Raw genomic sequence first — 9810 nt, forward strand, 5'->3', positions numbered from 1 at the left:
ACCTGTGGGAAGCAGTTTGGAGATTTCTCAAAGAACATAAAAGAGAAATACCATTCTACCCAGCAATCCCATTACTGGTTATATATACAAAAGAAAATAAATTCTTATCAAAAGGACACATGTACTTGTGTGTTTATCAGAGCACTGTTCACCATGATGAAGACATGGAATCAACCAAGGTGATTATCAAAAGGGAAGGGGAATGGATTAAAAAATATATGGTAGATATAGACCATGGAATCCTATGCTGCCATAAAAGAGAACAAAATCATGTCCTTTGAGGCAACAGCATGGATGCAGCTGGAAGCCATTATCCTAAGTGAATTAACAGAGGAACAGTAAACCAAACACCACATGGTCTCACTTAAAAGTGGGGCTAAACATTGGGTACTCATGGATATAAAGATGCAACAATAGATTAGGAGGACTAACAGGATTAAAAAACTGATGTGTACTCTCCTCACCATGTGGGACACAGGATCATTTTTACTCCAAACCTCAACATCATGCAATATACCCATGTAACAAGCCTGTACATGTACCTCCTGAATCTATAAAATAATTGACTTTTTTTTTTTTAAGAATTTGCTGCAATCTTGGAAAAATTCTTCTTCAAAGTCTTCTGGAAGCATTTTAACTTTTTATTTACATTTGGAAATTCAAGCCATCTAAAATGAAATCTAGCATATGGTCTGACATAGGTGCCAACATTATTTTTATATACATATCCAGTTTAGGCAGCATTATTTATGGAGAAGATGAAGCTTCCTCTATGGCTCTACAGTTTCTCCTTTGTCATAGATTAGGTTTCTCCATTTTTGTGGGTTTGTTTGCAAACCCTATATTCTGTTCCGCTGGTCTATTTATCAATCCTTGTTTCAATCCACACTGTTTATAGTAAAGTGCTATAAGATGATTTTTAGCTATTAGTATAAAATCACTGATTTGTAATTATTCGAGACTGACTTTATTATTTCCTGCTTTGCATTTCTACATATCTTTTAGAATCAGCTTGTCATTTCCCATCCCCTTCAAAAAACACTACCATTTTTATTGGGATTATGTTGCATCTATATATCTATATGAGAGAATTGTCTTCTAATTCATAATATAGTACATCCCAATTTATTTTATCTGTTCTAATATCTCTTAACAATGGTTTATTTTCTACTTGAAGTTTCCACTTAGCCTTCATTAGCTCCATGCCATTATAAATGGTATCATTAAAAACAAACAAAAAAACTTACTTTCTAATTGTTTGTTGCTAGTATATGTAACTACAATTTATTTTTATACTACCTTCATGTACAGTCCAGTGATCAGCTCAATTAACTAATCCCAATAATTTGAGGTTTTTTTTGAATTTTCTATGAAAAAAATCATGTCTGCACATAAATTGATTTTTATTTCTGCAATATAATTATTTGGCTTATTGCACTGGCTAGGCTTTGCCAGATAATTATTAATGGGTCATAGGAGATATCCTTATCTCATTACAGAAGTCATATATCTTTCGTTATTTCACCATTAAATCTGATATTTCTTTTTCGTTTTTAAAATAAAAGCCTTGTTTCAGACTAAGAAAATTCTATTTTATTTCTAGTTTTCTGTTATTTAATATTACGAATGGGTTTTGAGATGACTATTATAATTCTCCTTTTTTGTTAATTTAGAAAATTGTGTTAATTGATCTAAAAATTTTAAGCCACCCCTGAAGTCCTGAAATAAATTCATTTTTAAAAATTATACATTGTATTTTTATTAATTGATAAATTTTTCTTGATAATATTTTGTTTATCATTGTACTTAGTCATGAAATATATTATATCTTTAGGATGTTGGTATCAAGGTTATGCTGGACTAATAAAAAGAATGTGGCATATTTTCAGTTTATAAAAGTGGCTATTTAGGACTGGTATAATTTATTATTTGTTTAAAGGTTTGCATACGGAGTTTCTTCTGGATATGGAGTTTTATCCAGATAATTATTTTAATTAGATTCAATTCTAATAGGTTTCTAAATTCAATTCTAATTAGGTTTTTTATTTCTTCTATCAGTTTTGAAAATGTGTTTTTATAAGAATTTTATTTAATTTTTCTATTTATTGGCATAAATTTGTTTATAATATTCTGATCTTTTTGATTATGTATTCCCACAATCATCCTGTGAAATAAACTACCTTAAGATTTACTGGCTTAAAACAATCTATACTGTTTTGTGTGGATGGCTTTGATTTTTTTGTTTTGTTTTGTTTTTTGGTCTGATGAACTACATAAATTCATTAATTTTAGTTTAAATGTAGATTTGTTTGGGATTTTCTGTGTGAAGATATGTTATGTGCAAATAGTGAGAATTTTGGTTCTGCCTTTTCACTATTACATGTTTACTTATTTGTTTATTTAATTTGTTTTTCTTGAATTTGCACTTTCTGCTTGGCAACATGGCACAGTTCTTGTAGTCTGAGCTGGGCTTGGAGGGATCACTTATGCAGCAGCAGTCAGCTGTGTTAAGCTGAGCAGCTCTGCTTTTCTTGGCTGAACCCTCTTACATGTCTAGAGCCTCAGCTATGCCTTTATGGCTCAAATGGTTTTGCTTCACATGGCTTCTCATCCATTTGGACCAACTGGAGCTTGCTCATAAGGAGAAAGTAGGGGCCTAACAGAAAGAGGGAGAGAGTAGAAGCATGGAAGGCCTTTTGAGACTTTTGCTTAGAACTCACACATGAACATTTTACACCACATTTTGTCGGTCAAGAAAACTACAAGACCTACTTCAAAGGATGTGGAAGTAGAATCGAGCTCTCTAGAGGAGGACCTGCAAAGTCACATTGTGAAAGAAAAGACAGAGGGGAAAAGCATAGAAGCCATTTTTGCAGTCAATCTACCATACTCATTTTCTTTTCACCGCTTTTATTGATGTAATGTTTTTATCCTTTTCATTGTTAATATTAATATTTGGGCCCTTTTAATACCTATTTTTAGTCCAGTTTTATGGGATTGTTAATGTTATTAATTTTTTTAAAAAAGAAAAATTGGACTTGTAAATTATATTTTCTCATTTGTTGGTTTTCTAATTCATGAAATTCTGCTCTTTTTAAAATAATATTTGCTATTTCCTTTTTCAATTTTTAAATCTTTTTTGTTTATATTATTTCCATTTTCAGTTTGGGGGAACATTAATTAGCTGTTTTAACTTTTTACAGAAATTTTTAAGTAATTGATTAAATGTACTTTTTTGCAATATATACATTTCAAAATATTTTCTACTTCCCAATGTTTTCTACCTTGACAAATAAGCTACTTATGTGAGTCTCTTTTTCTACCATAGTTATGCATTTTATTATTTGTTTTTCTTAGTTCTATCAGCTTCATGCTAAATTGTTAGGTTTGAAAATTTTTGAGTAAGAACTGGATATTAGATGATTTTAGGAAATTACTGCTAATTTTATTAGGTAAGCAAATGACATTTATATAGGCAAATATCTTATTCTTAGAAAATGCATGATGAAGGATTTCGAGAAAAAGAAATCTGACATCTGAAACATATGAGCAAATGTATAAAACAAGTTTTGCTAAAATAATTGAGTACATAACTTGTATATAATATAGTTAAAATCTAACAATTACTGAATCTAGACATCAGGTGTACAGATATTATAGTATAATTCCTATAATACTCCTGTGTGTTTAAAGTTATCATAACAAAAAATGTTGGGAGAAATTTAGAAATGATGTGAACCTCCTTCTGAACTTGTTTTTTAGAGACCTCAACATGTTGACTATAGGTAGTAAAGGCTTCTTACTGCAGGATGGGTGTGTTTCTTTTTGTGTGTTAATACTGCCAATCCAGCAATTAAGCTCATTATTTTCTCAAAATCTTGCCTAGTATTTTGATAAGTAATTATCTAACCCACATATCTCTGTATTACTAATCCATCTGGACTATCCCATGGAAGAAAGTATTTGGTTCCTCAGTGTTACAACCTTAGTGGACATACAATGTCAAGTGACTACAGATGAAAACTTCTTATTTCCCAATTTAAGACATAAGGCCAGCTTGACCCAAAAGTAATTCTACATTCTCTAGGTTTTCTCTGAGAATGTATTGCAATTCTAACACAAGTAATAGTTACTAATATTTGGGTCTTGTTTAATTTCAATGACCATAAGCCTGCTCAATGTTGCCCAAGTAAAGTGAGATTTATTATGCAAATATTAATAGAATAAAAGCTGATTATGACATCAGAAAGAAAAAAAGTGGACTATCATATTTTGATAATAGATTGGTTTTAGCTTTTTTCTCTGTCTTAAGTATCTTCTTATCTTTTGAGAATCTTTGTCTCCAGTTTGTCAGAAGAGACTGATTGATTCAGTTGATTGATGGATTGGATCATTGGAAGAGTGGCCTTCCTCATCCATTCAGATGTACTTATGTGAGAGAGAGGACATATATTATATATTCAAATGGGAAAACCATAGTGGTTTTCAATTCTGAACTGGAAAAGCAAAATAATTATGTCTACATTATATGAATTTAGCTGTTGTTTTATAATAAATGACAGGAGAATTTTTATCTTATCTTGTTGTGTCATGATCAGCTGTCTGGAATAGGAGGCTTCCCTGTATACATTAGTTCATTGCTATTATAAGAAATGCCTCAGACCTTCATTAAGATATAGCAAAGTGTTTAGATAAAATAGAACTACAGCAGTAATAACTTGTAATTACAGCAATAATAGAGTCTTCTCTGTTATCTGATCCATGAGTTTGCCACAGGAATTTCCTTGAAGTTATGCAAAAGATGAGAGAAAAGATTTGCATTCACATCTATCATTCTACAATAACATGAGTCATGAGAACTTGCTGTATCTTAAGGAAGGTTTGAATAGATGCACTCTGGTTGGACCCACCTATCTCATGGAGGCAATTTATTCAATGTAGTAAACATATATCTATTGTAACCTAAAAATGTCATGTTTTGTGATAGGATTAATTTAAAAATCAATATCCTCATAGAACTTAAAGTTTTATGATTATAAAATACACATTAATTTGTGAACAATGGTGTTAATATGTAAAAAAATTGTTAATATTGGTGATATAAAATGTAAAAGAGTAGTTCTTAGCATGAATTATTAAGTAACTTTTCCAGGCATGATAAATAATGGACTTGACAAATGGGTAAGTTTTGGGTAAATAGAGAGGAAGAGGGAGGCACAACAAGGATAGAGGAATGTCATAAGTAAAGTGCAATGAATTGAAGATAGGGCACTATGAGACTATAGGCTAAAACTGTATTATTTTGCAATAATTTTTTGGAGAAAAGTAAATTAAACATATCCTCTCCACCATAGCTTTATGGAGAATGCTGTTGTGCTTTGTGGACTCAGGATTGAAAAATTATGCTGAAAAATTCTGATGAATCTGAAAGAGGTGTTTTATTTCTTTGCTAGTCTAACTGAAAACTTAATGACTCAGTCAAGATGTATGTGTCATTTTGTTATTCAATATTATTTACTTTCTCAAATACAATCCAAACACTGAAACAAGCACAAAGACATACCATGGATTATGTTCACTGCGTCTTGGCAAAAGTACAGTGAATGGTTTTACTCAATTATATGTTAATTGTTTTTAAAATGTTATATTTGAAATCTAATAAAAACCCTATTAATGTGTTTTCATTCAAAAATATCACATTTTATAGGGCTCTTTTTATTTAAAGCATTAAGAGTACTTTTGACTATTTTTCCTAGGAAACTTGATAACCCTGAAAATTCCTTTTCATAGGAGATCATAAGTTCATGTTAAGCAGTAAAATGTATAATTTATAGTGAAAGCCTATGCATTGTAAAATAATTCTTATATTTATCTCCCACTAGTGCTCTAGAATTTGCAGATATTTTTATCACTATTCTTCACATTTTTTTTTTTTTTTTTTGAGACAGAGTCTCGCTCCGTCTCCCAGGCTGGAGTGCAGTGGCGCGATCTCGGCTCACTGCAAGCTCCGCCTCCTGGGTTCACGCCATTCTCCCGCCTCAGCCTCTCCGAGTAGCTGGGACTACAGGCGCCCGCCACCACGCCCGGCTAAGTTTTTTTGTATTTTTAGTAGAGACGGGGTTTCACCGTGGTCTCGATCTCCTGACCTCGTGATCCACCCGCCTCGGCCTCCCAAAGTGCTGGGATTACAAGCGTGAGCCACCGCGCCCGGCCCACATTTTTATCTATCAAATGGGATTGGTGATATCATTCTTATGGATTGTAGTGAGGATTAAATGAGATATTTGCATAGATTTAAATGTGTGAACCAGTGTAAGCAGTTAACACACAGAAGCTGCTGTAATAATCCAAATCAAAATCTAATAACAAAGTGTGTGCCTAGGGTACAATTTTAACACTATTAATGTTATGACAATGATATAACATAGTATTATCGCATTACAATCCTGCCACATTCCTACTCTTCTCTTTAGACATTATTTTACGTCTATCCTTTTTCCCTACAAATAATCATCTAGTTTTGTGTTCTGAAATCTCTTTTTTCTCTAGTGAAATTATTACTCATCAGAAAGTATTCATTCAATACTTAAAATGTGAGCATATAACTACAAGTTTTAAGTGGTTCAAAGTACATATAAATTCTCTGTTGGAATTTGAAGATGTGACTTGACCTCTAAGTTGACCTTTAAGGGTTCTGAACAAATTGAGATAAGATAGGTTCAGCAGTGGTCCAAATATTAGCTTTTTTATGGATTAAAGAATAAGTTACTACTGTATTATGGGGAGGGGTTAAAGCCTGAAAGAGCTGCAGGAATGAGAGGAACTTTTTACTTATACTCTCTTGGAACAGCAGAGATTATAGGGAGAGATTTCTTTATCATAGATGCAAAAAATAGAAAAGGCATATTCTCCTATACCACGATGCCAGCTTATAGTTGGGAGATAAGATATGTATCCCAGTTTCTTAGTGATCAAGAGACCATTTATACCAAAGGGGATGCTAAATATGCTTCTGAGGCTTAAACATGCATAATTCTTCTTGCATGACTGTCATAATTTACTCTGACCTGTCTCATTTCAGTTTTAGTAATTTCAGCAAAATTTAAATCTATATACTATTTTAATATATTTCTCCTCCTGAAACTCAAAGAGACTATTGTTTTGAGTGAATCTGTATTTTCTTCTTTTGTTCCAAGGCCAGACAACTCTTTCTTGGAGAAGTGTCTAAGGAGTTCCATTATAGTAAGACCCGTTTTGAGTGTCCTTAGACATTATGACTTGTCCTCAAATTAGAATAATTTCATGATCAGTTGAAGTAAGCTGTTCTTTCTCTTTAAATACATAGATGCTTCCTGAGGATTTAGCATAGAAATATTATTAATCAATAAATCCATATTATTTGAAACCTGTGTGAACACAACACAATGAACATTTCAAAAAAATAAATTCCTCTCCTCCTCAACTTTCTGGTTAGTTAGATTTAACTATTTTTTCTTTTGTTGATACACTTTAAATTTTGTTTTAGTATCAATAATTTATCATTCATCTAAAGGTTATTCTTTAAACACTGGAGGTAAATATACTAGTAACATAATATGCTTAATTTACTAATGGTGATTGTATCTGAGAAAATGAATTCAGCTCCATGTTATGGAAAATCTGACAGACTGCTCCAACAACAGAGAATTTGTTGGCTCATTAATGAAAGTTGAAAGGGTACATTTCAGGGGCAGTTTATAGTTTATTTCAGTGTCCTGGTCTGTGTGTGTTTGTGTGTGTGTGTGTGTGTGTGTAATCGTAATTGTGCATGTTGGTTTAAACTTCAAGCAGCATTCCTCAAGTTGGCTCCAGTTTTCACATTTCGCACACTACAGCATGCAGAGCAAGAGAGAATGCTTTGTCTTAACATTCCAAGAAAACTCTGAGATTCCTCATGATTGGAATGTTTACAACATATGTCTGCCCCATGCTGCTCATGAGTATAGAATACACTGATTGACTTAAGTCAAACATTGCCTATCTTAGGAAATGGGGGTATGGACAGCTATATACAAGGCTTGGCTGTGTGCTAAAACTTACATACCTTAACTAAACTGAAATTTTTATTATTAAGTGGAAAAGGGGTGCAAAAGTGATCAACTTGCTCACCATAACCAATCTTCTTTTGAAACATAATCTTTTGTCCAGTGTCTTTTCTTTATGATAAGCAGCTTTATTCCACACTGCGCAAAGAACAAGAGCTGCTGTGTTAGTGTGGATAATGTTTTGCTTTACAAATCTTACAAGTACATATTTAATTAATATCATGATCCTTCACATCCAACTTAAACTCTTGGGCTAATTATCTCAAGAGTGATCCATTAGATGATTGGGGACAACATTTAAGGTATCAAGATCTATTTATTAATTGTCCAAACATCACAGTGGTGGTGTTTTTAATTTCAATTAGAACGTGGTATCTTATGCTTTCTAAAATTGTGTTTTAAAAGTAAGATTTTATAACTATCTTTCAAATATTCTTAGGTTTCCATTCCTGGAAAAGGCATTATAGGTTGAAATGGTGGATCTCAGATCTGATGGAAACAATATTATAACAGGAAGTTATGTTCCACAACACGGGCCTGATGAATTTTTTTGTTTTATTTTATAAATGGCTAGAAATAAACTATCTTATCAACTCTTAAATAACATATAAAAATATACTTATAAGAGCAATAGTATTATATTTTTCAGTGTGCTTATTGAATTGGACAACATAGTATCCACATACATAAAATTTTATAAATTCTGATACAGAATTCTAGAATTTTTTTAAGAAATGAGGTAAAGGAAACATTAATTGGGAACATAGAATTTAAATGAATCATTTGGAGCAATTTTTTCAGGAAATTTCAAGATATTTTTAGGACTCTCAGGGATAGGTGCTGGACTTTGAGTATTTGTTTCTTTAGTTGTTTGTTTGTTTGTTTGTTTATTTGGAAGCTGGTTTATGGATGCTTATTTTTACAGCTTCTACTGATAATTGAGATATCCCCCATAGCAAACAAAAGCTTAGGTTCCTCTGTGCTTGACATTGTATCCTCTTCTTCAACAGTGACTTTGTAGCATAACTGTGTTATACATACCCCATTTCAGAAAAGTCATACAAAGTGCAGTGTTGTAACTGACAATATTTTGATTTCTTTTTATTTTACCCAGGTTTTTTTAAGCATATTTGGAAGTAAGAGGTTGTAGAGTTTGAAGGGAACTTTGAGATCTTCCTATCCAATTGTACATTCATTGTGAATTTCTTCCCCCACAGAATAAACGGTTTTGTTCAGGTGTTAGAAATCCAGTTCAAGCTAAATGAAGTCAAAAACAGGGTTTTAATTCCCTCACATAACTAAAGAAGTCAGAAATGGAACTGACTTGAGGCAAAAGTTGATGCCAAGAGGACTCTTTTCATTCTGATTCTTTGGGCGTGTTTTTCTCATTCTTTTTTTTTTTTTTTGAAATGGAGTCTCGCTCTGTCGCCCAGGCTGGAGTGCAGTGGTGCGATCTCGGCTCACTACAACCTCCGCCTCCCGGGTTCAGGCCATTCTCCCCCTTCAGCCTCCGGAGTAGCTGGGACTACAGGCTCCCGCCACTACTCCTGGCTAATTTTTTTTTTGTATTTTTTTTTAGTAGAGACGGGGTTTCACCGTGTTAGCCAGGATGATCTCGATCTCCTGATCTCGTGATCCGTCCGCCTCGGCCTCCCAAAGTGTTGGGATTACAGGCGTGAGCCACCGCACCCAGCATTTTTTTTCCTCTCATTATTTTCTCCTCTCA

General features: G+C 32.9%; 1 long non-coding RNA gene across 2 annotated transcripts in view; it reads left to right on the forward strand.

Annotated features, from left to right (window-relative positions):
- LOC116475600 (uncharacterized) overlaps positions 1-2203 on the forward strand; it is a 43474-nt gene extending 41271 nt beyond the window's left edge. For both annotated transcript variants that reach the window (XR_009210637.1, XR_004249937.1), the window contains one exon: positions 143-2203. This is a non-coding gene — a long non-coding RNA (uncharacterized LOC116475600). The remainder of the gene's footprint in view (positions 1-142) is intronic.
- Positions 2204-9810: the final 7607 nt, after the last annotated feature.

Source organism: Hylobates moloch, unplaced genomic scaffold, assembly GCF_009828535.3.
Source record: "Hylobates moloch isolate HMO894 unplaced genomic scaffold, HMol_V3 SCAFFOLD_2, whole genome shotgun sequence".
In the NCBI taxonomy this organism is placed as follows: domain Eukaryota; kingdom Metazoa; phylum Chordata; class Mammalia; order Primates; family Hylobatidae; genus Hylobates; species Hylobates moloch.